Source organism: Papio anubis, unplaced genomic scaffold (genome assembly GCF_008728515.1).
Source record: "Papio anubis isolate 15944 unplaced genomic scaffold, Panubis1.0 scaffold46, whole genome shotgun sequence".
NCBI classification, from domain to species: domain Eukaryota; kingdom Metazoa; phylum Chordata; class Mammalia; order Primates; family Cercopithecidae; genus Papio; species Papio anubis.
In genome coordinates, this window is record NW_022164783.1 from 85340 (window position 1) to 108597 (window position 23258).

Below are 23258 nucleotides of genomic sequence, written 5' to 3' on the forward strand. Positions count from 1 at the left end.
AAGTAGTGTTAAGAGGAAAGTTTACAGCAATAAACACTTTCTTCATCTGTTTGGGCTGCTGCAATAAAATGCCATTAACTGGGTGGCTTATAAATAACAGAAACTTACTACCTACAGTTTTGAAGGTTGGACTGTCCAAGATCAAGTCATAGGCAGATTCTGGTGACAGTCGGCTGCCTCCCGGTTCATAGACAGCTGTCTTTTTGCTGCAACCCCACATAGTGGAAGGATCTCTGGGTCCTTCCAATCTCTAGGTCCTTTTTTATAAGGGCACTAATCCCATCCATATGAGTTCCACCTTCATAACCTAATTATCTCCCAAAGTTCCCACCTTCAAATACAATCACATTGGGGATTAGGCGTCAATGTGTGAATTTGAAGGAGCCATAAATATTGTCTACAATGAACACCTACATTTAAAAGGAAGGAAGGTCTTCAATAAACAAACTAACTGCACACCTCAAGGACACAGGAAAAAAAGATCAAACTAATCCCTAAATTAAGATAAGGAAAGAAATAATTAAGATTACAGCAGAAATAAATAAAATATAGAATAGAAAGAGCAACAAAATGAAGACTTGTTTTTTAAGAGATCAACAAAATAAAAATCTTTAGCTATATTAACTAAGAAGAAAATAAATAACACTCCAAATCAGAAATGAAAGAGGAGACATTACAACTGACACCACAGAAATTAAAAGAATTATAAGAAATTACTATCAACAATTATACACGAAAAAAATGGGATAACCTGGAAGAAATTGATCAATTCCTAGAAACATACAACCCACCCAGACTGAATTGTGAAGAAATATAAAATCTGAGCAGACCAATAACGAGTAAGGAGATTGAATCAGTAATTGAAAACATCCAGTGAAAAGGCCAGGACCTGATAGCTTCACTGATGAATTCTATCAAACATTTAAAGTAGAGTTAATGCCAGTCCTTCTCAAACTCTTCCAAAAATGTGGAGAGAAAATAACATTTCCAAATTTATTTTATGAAGCAGTATTAACTTCATATTAAAAGATAGAAAAAGACTCTATAAGAAAAGAAAATTGCAGGCTAATATCCCTGATAAATGTATTTGCAAAAATCCTCTACAAAATACTAGCAAACCAAATTTAACAACACATTAAAAGAATCATATAGCACAATGAAGTGGGATTTATTTCTGGGATGCCAAGATGGTTTAACATATATATAGAAATCAATTCATATTATACACCACATTAACAGAAGAAAGAATAAAAATTACATCATATCAACAGAGGAGAAAAAGCATTTGACAACTTTTCATGACACAAAAACAGTCACCAAACTAGGAATAGAAGGAAATTACCTCAATGTAATAAAGGTTGTATATGAAATGTTCACAGCTAACATCACATTCAGTGGTAAAAACCTGAAAGCCTCTGCTGTAAGATCAGGAAGAAGATAAGGATGCCTACTTTTGCCACTTCAATTCAGCATAGTACTGGAGGTTCCTATCCAGAGCAATTAGGTAGGAAAAAAAAAAAAAGGCACGCAAATCAGAAAGGAAGAAGTAAAATGATCTGCTTTAGAAGATGACATGATCTCATATATAGAAAACCCTAAAGATTCCACACACAAAAATCTGATAGGACTAATCAATAAATTCAATAAACATACCCAAGTCAGGATACAAAACACACAAAAATCACTTACATTTCTATACACTAACCAGGAGCAATCCACAACAGAGATTAAGAAAACAAGCCCATTTATAAAGGAACCAAAAAGAATAAAACACTTAGGAAATAAACTCAACCAATAAGATGAAATTGTTATACACTGAAAATTATAAAACCTTGCTAAAAGAAATATTAAAAGGCACAAATAAATGGAAAGACATCTTGTGCTCGTATATTAGAAAACTTAGTAGTGTTAAAATGGTCATACTACCCAAAGCAATCTACAGATTGAATGCAATTTCTATCAAAATCTAATAGCATTTTTAACTGAAACACAAAAATAAAAAATCTAAAATTTATATTGATGTCCACAAAGGACCTGGAATAGCCAAAACAATCTTCAAAAAGAACAGCAAAGCTGGAGGTCTCATAATTGCTGCTTTCAAAACATATTATGAAGCTAGAGTAATCAAAACAGTATGGTACTGGCATAAAGACAGACATATAGTCCAATGGAACAGAATAGAGAGCCCAGAAGTAAAACCACATATATACAATCAACTGATTTTCACAACAGTGCCAAGAACATACAATGCAGAAAAAACAGTCTGTTCAACAAATGGTGTTGCTAAAACTGGATCTCCATATACAAAAGAATAAAATTGGGCCCTTACTTTATACCATTCTCAAAAATCAGACCAAAATTGATGAAGAACTTGAACATAAGACCTGAAACAATGATGCTACTAGAAGAAAACATTTCTTGGATATGACACCAAATGTACAGGCAACAAAAGCAAAAATAGACTAATGGTACTACAGCAAATTAAAAAGCTTCTTCCTGCACAAAAAAGGGAACAATCAATAGAACAATGAGACAATCTATAGAATGGAAGAAAATATTTTAAAACCATATGTCTGATAAGGGGTTAATATTCAAAATATATAAGAAACTCCTACAACCCAAAAGAAAAGCAAACAAAGACACAGAAAGCTTGATTGAACAATAGGCAAAGGACTTGAATGGACATTTCTCCAAAGAAGACATACAAATGGGCAACAGGTATGTGGAAAGCTGTTCAGTACCATTAATTATCAGGGAAATGCAAATGAAAAGCACAATGAGGTCTCACCTCACACCTGTTATGATGGCCACAATCAAAAAACAAAAAACAAAACAGAAAATAAGTGTTGGCAAGGATGTAGAGAAATTGGAATACTTACGTATTTTTGGTGGGAATATAAAATGGTGCAGCTGCTATGGAAAACAGCTGAAGTGTCCTAAAAAAAATAAAAATAGAACTACCATATGCAATCAGGATCTCAAAGAGATATTTGTACTCCCAAGTTCATTGCAGCATTATTCATAATAGCCAAGAGGTGGGAACAACCAAATGCCCACCAAAGAATGAACAGATAAAGAAAATGTGATATATATATATATATCTCACAGAATATTATTCAGCCATAAAAAAGGAGATTTTGTCATATGCTACAACGTGGATGAACCTTGAGGACATTATGCTAAGTGAAATAAACCAATCACAGAAGGACAAATACTGTCTGATTTCATTTACAGGTATCAAACTCACAGCAACAGAAAGTAGAATGGTGGCTGCCTGGGGATGGGGGAGGAAGAAATGGGGAGTTGCTGTTCAATGGGTATAGAGTTTCAGTTAGGCATGAAGCAAAAGTTCCAGGTATCTGCTCTGCAACATTACAACATTGTCCTTATAGTTAACTATAATATACTCTATATTTAAAATTGTATGACAGTAGATTTTGTGTTTTCTTATTACCACACAAACCCCCTACAAAACTAGGTTCAACTTGCTTACCCTAATTGTCTAGTATAGGATGCTGTTTATTTTGCATTGCATACGGAGGGCAGGGACCACTGTATTTTCAGTGCTTGGGGCTTCCATGTGGTAAAGCACTGCCTCTGGCCTGCTTCCCCCAGTCTTCAGGCCCACTGGTCCCTCAGGGCCTTGTTTCAGAATGGTGAAGCTGATAAATAAATGATGCCAAAGCATTTGTGACTTCCAGGGCTTTCTGATGGGAGCCCTACCCAAAAAACACTCGTGAATCTTAACAGGTGACTTCAAAGGCATAGATAGGTAAAATCAAGGGAGAATTCCAGGCACCTTTATAGGTCAGAAAAGTAGATAATTGTAGGGGCAAGTCTTTCCACTTGCCCCAAATCTTACTGCATTAGTGGCTGTGGTTAATCCCGGAGTCTGTCCTTACAGACTATTTTCATTTAACTCTCCAATAATAAGTTTGCCACTAAAGCTGGTGAGTAAGGGTTGGGGAAACACATCATCCGAGTCCTTTACTTCCACTTGATCTTCAGTTATCCACAGAAAGTAACCCTAGGCACCTTTCCTACTGTGCTGTTAGTTTATTTTCTTTCTATAGTCAGTACCCAAATACATAATTTTTCCTCTTCTTAGTTTGTAAACGGCTCAGTCACTAGGAAAAAAAAAAAGCACAGTGATTACTAATGGGAGATGCCACTAAGGTTCCAGCTGTGAACAGGAGAAATCCAAGATGACCCATCATCTAAATGTCAATGCAAACACCATGCCATTCAGAATGAAACAAGGAAGCCTGCGTGCAGACAGCCAGAATACATTACCAATTGCATATTTAGCTCCAGAACTCGTGAATCTTTGCAAAGAAATTTAGGGCCTTCTCGCTTGATTAAATAGCCGGTGATGGAGGATTCAGTTGTTCCCCACAATAGTTGCATGCAAATAATAGATTCCCATGGGCTGCAGCATACAGAGCCCTTAGGGGCTGTACATTTTTAAGTAATTCTGCCATTGTTTTTGCATAGTAATTGGAAATGTACATTCTATTGGAATGTGATTCTTATTAGACGAGAAGGTAGCTGCTCTCTGCTACAGGATTCTATTCATTTAGGGTCACCAGGACTTAAAAACAGATGAAGAGTCTGCATTTATGCGCTAAATGAGGATCTGCCTTAAACACCAGCAAGTTTCTAGCCTGTATTAAAAGCTAACTCGCACTCTCTACTTTCATCTGCCTCTTTTCCCAGCTTCCTATTATTTATTTAGCCTGATTCTGCTTTGTGAATAAGTGACTCCCTAATGACTGAGTAGTAACTAGAGTTAAATTAGTCATGTAAGAGTGGCAAATTAGTAAATGGCACCCCAGCTACCAGAGAGGAGCCATATCACTCTATGTGTTTAAAGGACTATTACCATTTAGGAGTCAGGAGCTGTCCTGTGCATACAATGAGTCCTCAGTGGTCCCACTCACAGTATGACATAGGATTTGGCCAGGATGGCAAGCTAGGGGGCGGGGGAGGCAGTCATTTATCTATATCCTCCCACTCATTTCCCCTGTACTTCTCAGATGTTTAGGTGAAAGGTGGCCTAGGTCAGGGTCACCGAATAAAGCTGATGGTCTCATAGGAAAGATCAAGTCTGTGATGCCGTTAAACTCTGCTAACACAAATGAGGACACTCAGCCAGTCATTTAGAGGAGGAAGGGGAATAGAAGTTCTTCGCATTCTTGTTATGCAAAGGATGGGGCTTGGGCCAGCAGCACCTGCATCACCAAGGAGCTTATTTCTTAGACCTAAGAGCTATGGTCTTTAGCCCCTCCTCAGACTTCCTGAATTGGAATCTGCATTTTCACAGACCCCAGGTGGTTTTCACACACATTGATGTTTGGGAAGCACTGTCTTAAATCTCTAAATATCAGCACCCAAAACACAGAGACCCTGTGAGTTTCAGTCAATCCTATATTAGCAGTGTCTGAATCAGTGCCTGGTGCATAGTAGACACTCAAATATGTGTGGAGTGAATTGAATGGGAATGAAGAAAGAAAAGGAAAAAAAATCTTCATGGCAACATAAAATAACTTCTGTAGCAACAATAAAAAAAGGAGGGAGGAGAAATCAAGTTCTAAAGTAAAAATGAAAATCAAAGAAAGCAGCCAGAAATCATCCAGGGAGATGCACCTGGCTGGTGGAGATGGGCTGTGGCCCCACCTGCTGGCCAGAGTCGCTGGAGTGCCATCCTTGTCCACGACCTTCATTCATGAGTCTCTGCCTCTCCCACACTTTGCCTTAGGAGGCTGGCCCCTATCTTGCACACTCAGGCCTATTAGCCATGGTTCTCTCTCCCATACAGCCCAATCAGGTTACTTCAGAGCCAAAGCGTAAATGGACCAATGTAAACTCTTTGCAATGTGTTCAAAGTTCTGAGCTCCTGGTTTAAATGGAAAGAAGGTCAATGATGATTTATAAACACCAGTCTCCTGGGGGCTTCATGTGCCCAGAGCTTGAGCTTTCCACTTAGGACCCAACATGTTTAGAGAGAGAAAATAAGTCACTGTATTTGGATAAGCAAAAAACAAAACAAACAAACCAACAAAAAACAACCACAACCCCTGCTTTGCTGCTCAATTCCTTTTCATCTGGTCTTAAGAGAGTATAGCCACCTCTTAAAAAGGCAGCAAATTTAGTGTATATGAGACTGGGGGATATGGGGGAGAAGGGTATATCTGTTCAGAAAAGTATGGATTTTCCTTCACATAAGAAAATGAAATAGAATAATTCAGCACCCAAATCCTGTTAGTCCAAAGATCGATTGTTTTCTAGATTTCTTAATGAGATTGGACTGAGAATTACAAGCTGAGTAGATGTACTGTAGTGAGGTGCTTTTGATATGATAATTGATAATATTTATTAGAATCACATGGGCACTCTGCTGAACTCTTTATATGCAGTATCTCCTGCAGTCCTCACAACAACCCAATAAGATAAGAATTATTACTATCACCTTTTCACATGTGAGAGCTGCAGCACAGAGAGGTTAAGCAACTTACCAAGAGTCACACAGCTTGGTAAATATGTAGGTAGTAGAAAATATAGGACTCAAACCCAGGTCTGTGTGGTTGCAAGCCAGTGCATTTAACTGTTCCGCTATCCTGCATCTCTCTTATGTTTCCTTAATAAAGTGAAATTGAATGAAATGTGGAAATCAAAGCCAGAGAGAGAGCACAAGATGGCAAATTACCCCATATGGGTAGGACTTATACACTGTATAAAGAGAAAAGGCTTTTGAGGAGGATGATGATTTTAGATAACTATTCGCAAGGTTGAATTCACCTCTTCTGACTACTCAGAGACAATTTTTTAGACTTCAAGAGTTGTTTAGCAAATGGATCTTAGTGACCCAGGGAAAGAAAAAGCTGTTCTTAAGAAGGAAAAAATGTATTATTTTCCAGTGGTGGATTAGGAGCTACCATTGATTTGAGAAGAGGAATGGTCCCTAAAACCCAGCAAGACAAGACAATAAGAGACAGTCACAACTCTGTCTATACCTGGTTTTACTAGGCTCGTTGAGCCAGGGCCAGTTGTTAGTATAACTCCATGTAAACTGTAATCACCACTTCTCTGATGTGATCAAGCTCACGGTGGAAGGGATCCTGCTGTCTAATGTGACTAGCCTCTCCGACTTCATTTTCATAGCTGAACTGAGGTAGATCTCTTCCTGCAATGCAGTTTAATAATTGTTTTCAGCAATCCTAGAAACTAAAAGTAGCATATGAAAATTTGCAATGCATATAATTATATTATGATTGGAGACTCCAAAATAAGTCATGGCATTTATTTATTCATGCACTACATACTCTGTGGTCCCCTGGGAAAAGAAATGTTTAAATTAAGATGTATTATAAGACAGATTCCAGTGTCTTATGCACTGAATTACAACTCACTAGCGTGTAGCTTTTACACTATAATTGCTCTCTCACTCTGACCTTGACTCTGAACATTTTTACAAAATATTTGTCCCCTAAGCCTCACCCCAATTTCAAGAAGCCCATATCATCATCATCACCATCATCATCATCATCATCATCACATATAATTTAATTTCACTTTTAATTCATCTCTGGCCAAGAAGATCTAGTAACTTGACAGGGGAGAAACATCAAAAGGAAACTCACAATACATGCAAATATAAATTAAAATCCACCTTGCTTTGTTATAATTTTCATTCTAAAAACATGTACATAATTCATGATGGAGGATGGGGGGACTAGTAGATGCAGGGCTGGAGACAACTTTTTAATAGTGAACAGTGCCATGAAAACAGTTTTTTTTTCTAATGAGCCAAGAGAATGAGGGAGAAACTCAAAGAGGCCACGTCAGTTTGATCTTTCACTTCTACATCTTTGGAAAAAAAAAGAAAATAAAAGAGAAGTTTCCTCTTTGAACTTTCTGAAATGACCCTACATTTAATGAACTATAGTGTCAAACATTTGAAACGTTTAAGAAATCTTGCTCTTTTGTTTAACACACAAGGTGGTGTTAGAAAAAAAATACTCAGCAGATAGTCACATTCCTAACCTTACTTTTCTATGAGGAAAAGAAAAAGGCATTGAACTCTATGGGGGCGCCCGGACTGCTGTTTAACTGCACTTCCACCTTGCCCAAGGACGAGATTCGCCTTCAGGAGGTGAGCCCTTGATCCAGCCAAAGGGGAATGGCCACTGCGAGAGCGGGTCCCTTCTTTTACCTAGACACAAGTGCAAACTTAATGAATCCTCTCCCCTACCACATGCCCCAGACGGTGAGGGGAAAGCGGAGTGCACCTGCTGCATCTCCCTTCATATCACGTTGCTGATATGAAAAATAGTTTGCTATTTTGGAACCCCCTGGCAGCCAGAGTGAATCGCCGAGGGCCCCAAGCTCGTTTATCTTGTGTCAGAAGCAAAGCCAAATGAACGCCACCTCGCCCAGCACCTGAAGAATGGGAAGAAGCTCAGAGACAGTAAAAATAACCAAGGGCTCAGGAAACAGTGCCGAGACAAGCGGCCTGTACAGGTTAAGTAGGGCTTCTCACAACCCACTCTGACTTTTAGAACTCTACACTTTGGGACAGGAAGGGGAGTGCTTTTTCAACTAAGCAGACTTTGTGGGTCTAAGGTCTAGGATGCAGGGGGCCGTTCCTGCCCAGTTTCCTGCAGTTTTGGTGAGCTGTGGCTGTGATGGGGAATAACTGAAACCCCCGGTGGCATCTGGTGTCAGCTGGACTGCGACTGGAGATGGGAAATAGATAGGTGCCATTCCTCAAGAACTGGGCAAATCAATCATCCATCCAATATCACACTCCCTCCCCTTCCACAAACCAGAGAATGGCTGAGGCTGAGATCATGTGATTGAGAATGATCCAAAAGGTTTATTTCTTTTTAAAGTGGAGAGACAGAGAGAGATCAGAGATGCTGGGGAAGGCTTATGGCAGAGGCAGAGTTGGTACCAGATTTTTAAGAATGGATAGAATTGAGATGGGTGAAGAGGAATGATGAAGGTGTATCAGTGGGGGGAAAGTAAAGACAAATAGATAGTGGTGAGAATGAGCTTGCTCCTTGCAGAGTTGAGCAATTCTAAGGAAGGTTCGAGGGGGCATGTTCAATGTGCAAATTCTTGGGCCTTGTGCTAGACCTACTGAATCAGAATCTCTGTAGCCCAGGGGTCTATGTTTTACAAATTCTCCAGATATTTCTTTGCACATGATAAATTTGAGATGAGGGCTGAGGACAGAATGTCAAGACCTGCCCAAATGGAGGAGAAGGTGGCCTGGGGAGACCCATGTTCTGCAGATATGAGGCGCAAGCTTGTTGAGTGACACAGATTGGCGTGAGTCCTTACCTTCCTTCCTGCTTGGTTCTGTCGTGTCCTGATTGTCATCCTGAGGAATAAGTTAGGCTTTATGAAGTGATGAGGAAAGTCACTTCACAAACATTAAAAGCACAACTCAACAAAGAGGCAGGTCTTTTTGGTTTTCTTCAGTCCCAAATCCTGGGGCATTGCTAGGTGTGTGGCAGGCATGAGAAAATATTTGAGATTTTGTATAAAGACTACTGGCCTAAGATTTTCATCGGTCAGCAAATTCACTTAGAAGTTGAAAAATATGTAATTTTCTAAAATGTATCTCTTTTCAAAACAAAAGCAAATCCTAAAAAATAAAACCTCATGAGATTATGATCATACAATTCCTTTCCAATAATTGAGTCATAGAGATTCCAAAAATATGATAAGTCCTGGCACATAAAGAATGTGCAGGTCCACAGAACAGTGTAGAAGCTGAAATTGACCTTACCTAAGCCTCTAGTCAGCCTGGTTGGGTTCATGAGGAACCTTCTACCCCTACCCCATATCATCTCAAACATTGAAAGCTCTCATGTTGAGAGGCCTGGAAGCCGCCAAACTTTTTTTTAGAAGAATCCTATGGCTCCACAGGAAGAAATTCTCCCTCAGAGAAAATACTACAGTAATGTGTCTAGAATAATAATAATAGACAAATCACTCGATTGCTGCTTTAGTTCCTGACATGTTGAAATTGAAAAAATAATAGTAACTCCTTTTACGATCGTCAGGTTACTTAAGTGACTTAATAAACGTAAAGTGGTGGCTGGGCGCAGTGGCTCACGCCTGTAATCCCAGCACTTTGGGAGGCCAAGACAGGTGGATCACGAGGTCAGGAGTTTAAGACAAGCCTAGCCAAGAGGGTGAAACCCCATCTCTACTAAAAATACAAAAATTAGCCAGGCATGGTGGTGGGTGTCTGTAGTCCTAGCTACTCAGGAGGCTGAGGCAGAGAATTGCTTGAACCTGGGAGGCAGAGGTTGCAGTGAGCTGAGATTGCACTACTGCACTCCAGTCTGGATGACAGAGTGAGAGACCATCACACACACACACAAAAGCAAACTGGTTAAAACAGTGACTGGCATATTTAAGTGGTTTATTTTACTTGATTCTCACATAAGCCCTAGAAAATCTGCATGACTGTCATTCCAGTTTTACAGATGGGGAAAATGAGGGTTGGCAGGATTAAGTAACTTGCTAGTGGTCATAGAGCCATTGTTCATATGCAGGGATCATGCTTTTAACCACTTGGCTATATTGCCCAATCAACACCAACATGACTATGCCCTGAAAATAGAAACCCAGACACATGTAAGTGGGAAATAATCCACACAATTATATAATAATATATACTATGAACAACTGTAGACAGCACTTTTCCCAGGGCGATCTAGGCACCTTTCTACAAAAGTAAGAAGGAGAGCTTAATGCTGATGATGGTTGTCATCTTCCATAACTCCCTAAAAAAAATCAAAGTCCGCTTGGAGACCTCCCTCTGTTATTCAGCTACTCTACCAATTCCTTATGTAACCTAATCAGATCACTCGAATCCTGGCACCCCAGCCAGCTGACTCTCAGCTGAGCCAATATCAAAAAAAAATTGTGTTTTAATGATGCCACCCTCTCATGGGACTTGTCCTGGAATTTGAGCCTGGAGGGAAGTCTCTTCCTCTAGGCATTGAATTCAACTGTCTTTGGTGGCACAGCTACCATAGTGAAGGTGTGATATTCTGCACTGCAGTGGACACTTAACGCCTTCTCTCAAAGCATCCCCCATGTGAACTGCCATTGTCACTCATGGGTCTTTCTATTAAAATTCTACCTATCTTTCAAGGACTGAGACAATGCCTACTTCTCCTCTTCTTTCTAGAATGGTATGTGGTATGTATATGTATACCACATACTGCCATTTTTCTGAATATAAACCACTTTAGAGTAGGGTCAGCACTGATAGGAGAGGTGAAATGGATTTGCTGTTGTTGATTTGGGGCTGAAAATCTTATTTTACAATTATTTACTTATGTATTTATTTCTTTTTGAAACAGAGTCTCATTCTGTCACCCAGGATGGAGTGTGCTGGTGCCATCTCAGCTCACTGCAAACTCTGCCTCCCAGGCTCAAGAGCTCCTCCGACCTCAGCCTCCTGAGTAGCTGAGACCACAGATGCGTGCCATCATGCTTGGTTAATTTTTGTATTTTTGGTATAGATGGGGCTTCACCATGCTTCACCTATCACCTGGGCTGGTCTCAAACTCCTAAGCTCAAGCAATCCTCCCACTTTGGCCTCCCAGAGTGCTGGGATTATAGGTGTGAGCCACCGCACCTGGCCTACTTATTTATTATCAACTTATTTATATATTACCAACTTCTTTGTACTCCCCATAGCACAGCACAGAACACAGGAGCTGCTATTAATAATTAGTTCAAAGCAATTTAATTCATGAGCCATGTCCTCAGGGAGCTTCTATTCTATTCAGGAGGCCAGTCATAGATTCTGGAAAAGTTAAAGATTGAACTTAAACATGAATACAAGAACTGGCACAGAGCATTACAGCATTGCCCCTACAATAGTCAATCAGGTGTGCAGAATAAGAGAAAGGAGTCCTTTCGACAATTTAGAAGGGTACAGGGGAGAAGTGGACCTAACCTTCACCCCTAGCAGTGAGTCAATTTGCACAGAGAGGATGTAACAGCTTACCTGGAATTGATGGTAAGAAGATCAGACCAGATAAATTGCTAAGATCTTTCCCATCTGAGAGCCTATCATTCTGTGGACCAGACCTAAACTAAAGGATTCAGTACCAAATTGTGTCTCTGAGGTGGATTTTTTCACAAAGTTTGAAATTTGACATTTGGGACACGTATCTAGCAGATGCAGATTTTTACCAGCTTGTGCTGTTGATTCCAAAAAATTCATCAGTAGATGTTAAAATCTTGAGCTAAATAACTTATCTGAGAGGAATGTTGTAGTAAGACTTCTCAATAACTTAGTTCTTAGGGTACAGGAATTTGCCTGATCCTTTTCTGAGAACAGGTTGGCACTGAGGAAGGACAGTAATATCTGGTCATTATTAAGTGCCTGCTGGGAAGTAGCACTTTTAAAAATTTAATTGACACTATTTTATTTAATCCTCACAACTCTATCAAGTAGCCACTATTATTATTCCCATTTTTCAGATAATGAAATTAAATGAGAAATTAAATGATTAGTAAGCAGTGGAGATGGAATTCATGTACAAATCTCTATCTCCAGAGCCTAAACACTTGTCTCTAAGTTACATTGAATGAAAAGCATTTAAAACAAAAAATGTGAGTGTTATAGACGAACAACCACCACCACCACTGAGCATTTGTTATGTCTCAGGCTCTGTGCCAGGCATTTTATGTATATTATATGTGGTTCTTACAACCCTATAAAGTAGAAATTATGTTCACTTGTAATAAATAGGAAACCCAGGTAAGTAATTTGCTAGCAAATGTTCCTTTTAGGATGCACGACCAGATGCTTTGGTGCCAAAGCCTTAATATTCAAATTCTAAATTTGCAATTTACTTTCTGTGGCCTTAAGCATGTTCCTCCTTTAATAAACTTCAGTTTTTCTTATCTTTTGAAAAAGAAGGGACAAATATTCCTACCATATACAGTCACTGTATATGTATATTAACTTAACTTGGAAAGGTGAATGTGTCTAACAAAATGCCTAGTGCAGAATGACTGTTTAGTAAATGCTGTTGAATCATGGAGGTAGAGGTTTCAGAAGGGGCAGTACCTCTGAAAGGAAAAGATATCACAAGGAAAAAGATAACATAGAAATCATAGAGGAAGTCAGGAACTACCTCAGGTCTGCCAGGAACCAGAAAAACTGAAGCCACAAATATATTGACCTAAGAGACCTTTAGTGACCTCAATAAGCAAAACATGGTTCTAGAATTACTCAGAAGAACAAAAAATATCTTACAGGCTCCCAAAACCTTGAAACAGTAAATATGCTGGGTTCATTAACACTAGAATTTAATACTTTTCTACAATTTCAGGTTGACGTTTCAGCATTCCTGGTGTCAATCATGTACTGTAATTAAATAGTGTGATAACAGTGAGATTACATAGGCTAGAAATAAATGTGGGTCTTCGGTGAATGATCCAAATCTGATATAGTTGAAAGGTACGAGAAGGCATTGAGATCTTAGGGCATGGAGCCCCTCTTCAGCTTTAAGGAAAATCTGCCCAAGTCAGCAGAAACAGAAAGTTTACCATCTGCTTGTTGGCTTCTGACATGGTTATTTCAGTTCAATTCCAAAAGGAACGTTGTTTTCAATAAAATTATTTATAGAGTATCTCAAAATTATTTTTATTTGTGAATAAATAAAACAAGATGTTATTTAGCAAAATTTAGCCCATTGGTTTCAAATACTGTGTCCTATCTTTCTGCAAGCAATACAATCTGGGGACAATAACAATCCTTGGATTTGGGGACCAAGGACATGCAACAGGGCACTTCAACTTTTTCAAATGTCCCAAACTGCCATTCCTGTGGAAATAGGATGCATAAGGCGTACAGCAAATGTAGCCAGAGAACTGGAATAAGTCTGGAACAAGTGGCTTGAGGCAGATCTTCAATCCTATTGAGTTCCATGGTGTGGATGAGTCACACGTGCTTCACAAATTGGAAGTATTGCTGCAATGGAAGAGGATGGCTTTTTGTAACCAAAGTCAGGTAACGCAAATCCAGATGCAACGTGTATGCTTCGGGTATTCAGATTACAGGTAGACATTCACAGGAGGACCACGTGAAACAAGCTTCAAGCTCAGAAATCCCTCACAGTTCTGTAGACAGTGCCTTCAATGTATCACCTTCTCCCCACCACAGGTTGCAGATCTCCTTTCTTGACAGGGTTATACAGAATGACTAACTTGATTTTCCAGAACAGGCTAATATCCACTTCTGGAAATAGTTAACCTGAGGGAAACTTTGTGTAAGGTGACTGTGACTGTTTGCAGAAGGTATAGCCTGGGTATAGCTTGTGTTGGTATGGATTGTCTGTGAATTCTTTGCAGGTGTTTTGTTCCTGGATCCTTACAAAAGCTACGTGCAGGCAACAGTTCATGGATACTGGCCTATGGCTATTCTTCCACTATCATACACAGAACTTCATCTTACACAACCAGTGGTTTGCCTAAGGAAGATTAATTCATAATAAATTTGTTTCTGATACTGAAACACCTGAACTACTTGAACACCATTATTTTATCCTTGACTATACCTTATTCTTATAATTCAGACTTGCTTCAAAGGTTCGTTTGCACTCAAGCCTTTTGTTCTCAGAATAAATAGAGTCATGCATGACTTAACGACAGACATATATTGTGAGAAATGTGTTGTGCAGTTATTTCTTCCTTGTGAGAAAAGCATCAAGTGTACTTAAACAAACCTAGATGGTATAGCCTATATCTAGGCTATATGCTATAGCCCATTGCTCCCAGGCTACAAGCCTGTACAGCATGTTACTATAGTGAATACTCCAGGCAATTATAACACAATGTTAAGTATTTGTGTCTAAACATTCCTAAGGAAACAAATATGGTATTATAATCTTATAGGGCCACCATTGTATATGCAGTCTGTCATTGGACTGAAATGTCAATGTGTTCCATGATGGTGCTCCTATTACAGAAGAATGTTAAAATATAATTCTGAATGCTGCTGTTAGACATCAGTCTTTATGTCCATGTTTCTTCAACCATTTGGTAAATTCCTGATGAAAAACAAATGAGAACACCACTCTCTGAGTTTTTGTATGTATATAGTACTTTGCCACAACCTTTATACTTGAACATCAGTGTGGTTGGGCATCAATTCCATTGCTTATTATTTATGTCCTTGAGTATTCTAAATACGTTTCTTCATTGTCTTCAGGTTAAAGCGCTGTTTTTGAAAAGACTGATGACAAACTGATTTTTTTTAAATACGTTTCTTCATTGTCTTCAGGTTAAAGTGCTGTTTTTGAAAAGACTGACGACAAACTGATTTTTTCCCCCCTCTCTTGTGAATGCCAGTATCTACATCTGGGTGCTCATAAAGAAATCTTTTCTTAAATTTTTAAGCCAGTTTGGCCACTGTGAATTGATTTTCTCAGTAATAGCATGCCCTTTTCCAGTGTATATTTTCTATTTACTTTTATTTCAGGAAAGCTTGATTGAATTATAGTTTTTAATATTAATTAATATTAATATTAATTATTTTCCATACTTCAGTTTCTTCTTTGAAACTTCTTTGAAAACTCCTATTATACACGCATTGGATCTTCCCTGTCTAGTTTCTGTGTCACTGTCTACTATAGTAGTTTGGTTAGTATGGCTCAATGCTTGGCATTTGTAGGGATATCTTTTCACTTGGTTTTGTTGTAGATATACCGTACATGGTGTTTTGGCTTTGTTATCTTACTCTGACTTTTTATAATGGGTGGTTCCAGAGATTTAAAAACTGTTGCCTTGACACTGCCATTTCCCAGAGTCCTCTTAATACCATTTTAAATAATATAATTCTGGAAATATAACTACTAACTTTAAAAAAAAACTACTGACACATGCAACATGGATTAATCTCTAAAAGAGTATATTCAGTAAAATGAAACAGACATGCAAAAAAAGCATATGCTGTATGATTTCTTTTATAAAAAGTTGATGAACAGAAAACTAATATATGCTGGTATAAACTGGAATATGGTTATTTACGTAGGAGAGGTAATTAACAGAAAAGGCCATGGAGGAACTTTCTGGGGTGATGAAAATATTGTATAACTTGATCTGGTAGTAGTTATATGGGGACATAAATGTAAAAACTTTAGCTGTACATTTTATATTTACATACTTCATTCTACGTAAATTATACCGCTGTTGAGATATAATAATTAAAATGCATTTAAAAACGTAATTCAGTGCCCCCAAAGGAATTTCAAACTACATTCTAGTTTCCTTCAAATTAGCCCAACACCTAGAACCTAATAGGGGTTCAATCAATATTTGTTAAGTGAATGAAATAAGGAACCACCCACTGAAGTTACAAATGACCTCATCTTTCACTACTATGTGTCAGCATCTTTTCCAAAATTGAATCTCTCCATCCAAAATTGATCTCACCATTAGACAATATGCTGATAACCACAAAAGGCCACAGTCATTCATTCTAATTTAGAGAATTTGGATCATGTATCTACCATATTTTAGGTAGTATTTTAGGCACCACTAGGTATAAAATTATGAAGTCAACTATTCCTTGCCCTCAAGGTTTGATATGGTTTGGCTCTGTGTCCCCACCCAAATCTCACCTTGAATTGTAATAATCCCCACATGTCAAGGGTGAGACCAGGTGCAGGTAATTGGATCATGGAGGCGGTTTCCCCCATACTGTTCTCGTGATAATGAGTGAGTCTCACAAGATCTGATGGCTTTCTTTATAAGCATCTGGTATTTCCCCTGCTTGCACTCACTCCATCCTGCTGCCCTGTGAAGAAGGTGTCTGCTTCTCCTTTGCCTTCCACCATGATTATAAATTTCCTGAGGCTTCCCTAGCAATGTGGAACTGTGAGTCAATTAAACCTCTTTCTGTTATAAATTACCCAGTCTTGGATATTTCTTCACAGCAGTGTGAGAGCTGACTAATACAAGGTTCTTATAATATAGTCCAATCTTTTAAATAGTACTTAATCTATAAATCTTAAATAGGAAGATCTTCTCCTAATAGATAAGAAAAAGATGGCAAATTACAGACTTTGTAATCATTATTACCAAAAAATATTTGTCAATGCACAGCTACAAAAAAATCAGCCAAATACTAGACAACACTAGGAAGGAAATACTGAGTAAGAATGAGAATTTGAATATTAGTAGTGCTAGTTGGATGCTGGTGACAAAATACAATATTGGGAGGGGAACATTTGCTTCAATTCTCAGTGCCCCAAAGACTAGCAATTTTGGAAACAATGGAAAACAATACCCTGGACATGGTGTTCTCATGATGACTACCTTCAGCACTGGCTGGACCATCAGCCAGGTGCCTTTGAGTATTCCCATTCTTGCCTAATTAAACCAGTGACATCAGGATAAATAACAGTACATGGAGTTTTCATAAGTGTAGATTCAGAGCAAATAAATAAAAGGCAATGTTTCTTCACACAGCTAGGAATCAAAACAGGGAACTTATTGATTCAAAATGACATATTAGCTGAGATGATACCCTGTAAATTAATAGCTGGATAATATAGACTTAGACTAAAGATGTAGGAGAGGTTGTTTGATTTCTGTTCCTACCCTCTTGATGTTAGCATTGACAATCTTCAATATGCTGTTGAAGCAAAATATACTGTTAGAGCATATTTTGAGCTGAATGGAACATGTGTCCCACCCTGAATCCCGTGTCTTGTGCTCAGTTAACACTCCAAGGGTGACATGAGACAAGAACTCTTATGAGAATAGGAAAGAGTAAGTTAATATTATTCCTCCTCCCATCAGCTCCTAGAGCCTCTTCTGAAAGGCCAAATAAGCATCTTTTACATTCGACCATTCTCCCTGAACATTAAAATATTCAATATGGGGATAACAAATAAGAAACACCCGTCAAAGGCAAAGGTATCTTTGGTAACTTCTCTTTTTCTGGCTAAGGGGCAAAGTAACTTGGAAAAATGAGCCAATAGATTAACAAGGTTCTAAATCATTCTTAAGTCAGTACTGCAATTAATTTACTGTCACAAGCCACCAAAATATTTATAGCTATTTTTCAAACCTTAATGCAGATAGAAAGTAGCTTTTACAAATAGCAATTAAATACATCACTGATGTTAATTATAATAATTTGCATTAATAGAGAGGAAGTAATTTTAGATTTCCTAGCCAAAGATCACAGACTGCTGACTATGCTGCCTACTCTAGGTGAAAAGTATCACTTCAGTCATGTACCATGAGAGTCAAGTGGCTGATATGGCTTTTAGAATTTATGACTGATTAACTCAGCTAGTTACTACACTTCTAAGGAAATTAATTTTAATGATGTGACATTCACTTGAGTCAGTTAGAACTAGTCTATCTATCCAAGGAGAGAACAGACCTATGCTCTCATCTTGATTCTTCCACTTTCTAACTGTGATGAGCCTGGATACTTGACTTCAGGGAGCCTTCATCCATCAAATGGGAACAATAAGATCGTTTTAGCTTCCCCTGCATTCCTTTGATATAACTTCCAACTCTATATAACCCTCTGATTCCAACATATTCTCGCTCAAAAAACAGGGTCAGCCACCTTGAAATTCTGGCCACAAGAGATGCTGGGTGAGCTTAATGCAACAAATCCTTACCTTCATTGTGAAAGCATTTCAAAGCCATCTTTCTGTTCAGAGACAGTGTTCTGGGCTGGAAGGAATCGTTCTTTCCTAATTGAAACAATGGAGTTAATTAGTGGGAAAAAGATGCAATTCCCCAAATTAGGTTCTGGCAAGGACATTTTGATTCAGGATTGCCAAGAAATCCTTAGTGGCCACAGAAAGGCCATTTCTACACTAGCAAAGCAAAATGTACCTTGGCGAAAGCTCCACAGAGTAGTAACAATGTAGGTATTTTCTCAAAACATCAAGCCACACACTGGAGTGTTAAGAATATAACTGCCAAAAAATATTTTGCATATATAATTCACTTAATCACAGAAATAATCTTTGCTAAAACACAAAATCACCCCCAAATAATTGTTTATTTATTCAGGATGACATAGACCATCATTACACCATGTTAGGGTTATTGGCACACTCTCATTAATAGTTCTTCTTGAAAAACAAAAGTATAACCTCACTGGCCTTGATTTACAAAGGTATCTCATCTTTACAAAATGAAGAGATAAGAATATATGATTCTCAGCAGCTGTTTGGTGGTAACAATAACACTCAAGTGTGAGTTAGTGGACAGACTATGGTGACTTTTATAGTTAATATTTAATGATCTTACACTGACATCCAGAATATACAAGTAACTCTAACAAATAAACAAATCAGCAAGAAAAAAAAATCCCATCAAAAGAGGACAAATGACATGGATAGACATTTCTTAAAAGAAGATTTACAAATGGCCAACAAATATATGACAAAATGTTCAACATCGCTAATCATCAGGGAAATGTAAATTAAAACCACAATGAGATATGACCTTATTCCTGCAAAAATGGATATTATTAAAAAGTCAAAAAACAATAGATGTCAAGGTGGATGTGGTGAAGAGGCAGAACTTGTGCACTGCATAAGAACTGAAAGTAGATCTACCATTCAATCCAGCAATCCCACTACTGGGTATCTACCCAAAGGAAAAGAAGCCATTATATCAAAAAGACACCTGCACACATGTGTTTATTGCAGCATAATTTACAATTGCAAAGATATGGAACCAACCCAGTGCCCATCAACCAATGAGTGAATAAAGAAAATGTGTTAAATATACACCATGGAATACTACTCAGCTGTAAAACAGAATGAAATAATGTATTTTGCAGCAACTTGGATGGAGCTGGAGGCCATTATTCTAAGTGAAGTAACTCAGGAATGGAAAACCAAATGCCATATATTGTCACTTATAAGTGGGAGCTAAGCTATGAGTATGCAACGGCATACAAGTGATATAATGGGCTGTGGGGACTCAGAAGGGAGGCGGCAAGGGATCAAAAAACTATACATTGGATACCATGTATACTACTTGGGTGATGGGTACACTAAAATCTCAGACTTCACCACTATACAATTCATCCATGTAACCAAAAACCACTTGTACCCCAAAAGCTATTGAAATAAAAAAATATATAAAAAGAAAAAAATACTTAACGATCCTACGGTATGTGCAGGCATGGTGTTAAACCTGAGAGAGAGAGAAGAGAGAAGTATTTACCTTCTATGGAATCAACCATATATTTAGAAAGACAATGTCAATAAGGAATATCATACAACAATGTATAATATACATTAGTTCATGTTATACAGACTATGAGTCAAAAATTCTCCAGCTCTTTCCCAAGTAGGAGCCCCTTTTCATTTTCTTCAAGTCTTACAATTAGCTATAGGAAAAGGAAGAAGAAAGAGCCATGGCAATGTTTCTTTCAATCAAATATACAAGGCTTTGAGCACAACCAGATTTTGGAAAATCCTGCCATGGGAACTTATGCAACAGTAAAATGGAGAATGGAAAAATTGTGAAAAGTGAGAGAGATTGGAGGAAGACTCATTGAAGTCTGGCTGTAACCAAAAGTTCCCAAAACATGAGGTTCAGCCACCTAGTGTCTTGCCAAGTCCTATTTAAGGGGCCAGAAGGACCAGGAAAGACGTGATGCTTTCAAAGGCCAAGCCAGGCCAGAAGAGGTTGCCCAGCAGGCTTGAGAGCTTGCTGAGAGAGATCTAGAAAATAGATCTGTTTAGAGGGAGAGATCAAGGAAAGCAACCAAGAAATGCACAGAGAAATGAGACCAAGTGAAGCTCAGCTTCAAAGGACTGGGTCACAAGGTAAGAAGTTGGTAAGACCAGAACAGGAAGTATTAAAGGCAAAGTAAGTTAGGCAATTAATTCAAAACCGAGATCCAAACAATGGTAGGGTTTGAGAGTCCTGTTCCAATCTAGTGCCCACTTTGCCGCTTCCATATGCATGTAACATTTCAAAGAATAGAGAAACATTGAAAAACCAGAAGTAGAAAGTCTGCAGAATAAAACATTTTAAAAATAAAATCAACAGCAAATGCAACCAGATTTATCTAATAGGACATTTTGCAATAAAAATCTTTTCACTATCCCAGCCAATTCTTTTCTAGTCACTTTTTTAGACTTCTTCATTGTTTTGGGCTGTTTTATGTCATTTTTATCAAAACTTATTTTCCTAACCTGCCTTCTATGAGAACTTGAATATATAGAAAACCATATGAATTATATTCCAACAATATTATCTAGGTAAAAGGACATCCAAATATAATGCAAAAAAATGGGCCAGATGGAGTCAGGAGGGACCTAGCACCGCTTTTGTCTCATGACATGGACCCTAGCATTTGACCTCACGATTGCCTCATTGTTCTACCATTTTCATGTGCAATGACTTCATTTGATTTGTGTATTTTCTGTATATTCTCTGCAAATCATTCAACTAGCGACCAATTTCTGACTTCCACGTTATAACCATCAGAGTATTTGACGTAACTTAGGTCATGTGGTTAACCCAATCCTACCTTCATTTTATACCTGCAAACCAGAGTCTTATGTAAGGTTCTGTGTAATGCTCAAGGATAGAACCTACAGAACGGATTAGGAGGGTTCCAGTTCATCACACCCAACTTGAAGCTATATGTCTTTTAAAATGCATTTTATAGTATTTCTAGCACCTGCAGAAAAATCATCAAATACGTCAAAAATGATTGAATTTGACAGGTTTAGTGCCACTAATTAAGCTTAATATTGACTATAACTTCATCATAAAGTAAAATCACCTTTGTTTCATTTGCTTAATGTCAAGGCTCTTCAATTAAACATATATTGAACATCTACAATGTTTCAGGCCCTGCTAGGTACTGGGAGCATTAACTATGAATAAGATATTGTTGCCATCCTCAAATCATTCCCAGTCTAGCAAAGGGAGATGGATCCATAAACCCATGACTAAACTACAATGTAAGGCTATTGTTGCAGAAAGAAAAAGAGAAATATATATATACACATATAATTCTTTAAAAACAAAAATAAGGAAGCAACTTTTAAATTCTACTGGTATCTGGATGGGAGAAGGAAAGGAAAACTACAGGGAAGGGAAGAATATCTGTCTTTTATTATTAAATTATTTTGTCATCTGACCTATCAGACTTACTCATTTCTATTTATTCCATGGACCTAAAATTCTTTATATATTACGCTATACAAGGCACTTTTTAATAAATTATCCTATTCCAAGATCACAAAAGCCTTCTGAGTAAAACAGTTGAGAGATTGTACCCATTTTGTAGATCAAACCATGAAGAAGAGAGAGAGATGAACTCAAGTTTGGGAATCAAAGCAATCAAGTCTAAAATATACCTAATTCTGCCCCTTTTTGAGTTTCCCTTGGAAAGAATGGTAAGGAGAAAAACAAAACCCCACGAGTCTAGATTCTGTGAGCTGTGAAAACAGATTCTCCTCCTCTGCCATGATCAACCATCAAACCCATCCTCACCCAGCCAGACTTCTGTTAAATGCTCGCTGCCACCCCGGGTTGTAAATTATTTAAATAATTAACAAGCGCTCTAGATGTAATGCTGTGAATGGCCTTGTGATCTGGGAAGACAGTTACACCTTTGGAGATCTTTAGCAAATAAACTGAAAACTCGGCTCTGTGAATTTTCTTTCTGCCATAATTAGCAGCAGATGGACGACTTTTATGGAGCCACCTGTCAGCAGGAAGACTCTCCTTACAGTTTCTGGTTTCTAGAAGGAGCAGGATTAAAATAGACCAGCGCCGTTTGCTTGAAGTACTCTTAAGGGCCCCAGATGTAATCGGATCTGCCGGAGACTGACAGGATTCAAGAGGCAGCCACTCCTCATGGCGCTGGCTCACCTGTGAGGCACGAGGCAAGAATAAGACAGAACATTATTTCTCAGCAAGTCTGGGCAGCCGATCATTTCCGAAAACTTGGAGAGCAAGCCGGGAGTCAGCCTGTGCTGTAACGTTCCATTTTACTAACCTTTTTATCCAATTTGAAAATACAAATAGAGCTCTCAGGGTGTAATTAGCGGCAATGACTCTTAATACCTGCTTTCCAAATTTGACCTTAATGGACATTCATTAAAATGGGCTCTGACTTCATAGCCACGTTAGCAGAAAATGGAAAAGTCCATCTATCACTGTCAGTTCCCATTTTCTGCATAATCATTCCTGGAAGAAAG

The 23258-nt window shown here is 38.2% G+C and overlaps 1 long non-coding RNA gene across 6 annotated transcripts in view; it reads right to left on the bottom strand.

The window, feature by feature from the left end:
- Positions 1-3600: 3600 nt before the first annotated feature.
- Positions 3601-23258, bottom strand: part of LOC110743691 — a 74766-nt gene continuing 55108 nt past the window's right edge. For 4 of the 6 annotated variants that reach the window (XR_002523080.2, XR_002523077.2, XR_002523075.2 and 1 more), the window contains 3 exons: positions 21575-22929; positions 18690-18764; positions 10356-10629 (listed from right to left, as the gene is read on the bottom strand). This is a non-coding gene — a long non-coding RNA (uncharacterized LOC110743691). Of the gene's footprint in view, positions 4128-7013; positions 7184-10354; positions 10630-18689; positions 18765-18909; positions 18993-21574; positions 22930-23258 lie in introns of those variants that run through there. The other 2 variants (XR_002523079.2, XR_002523076.2) reach the window with 2 other exon arrangements.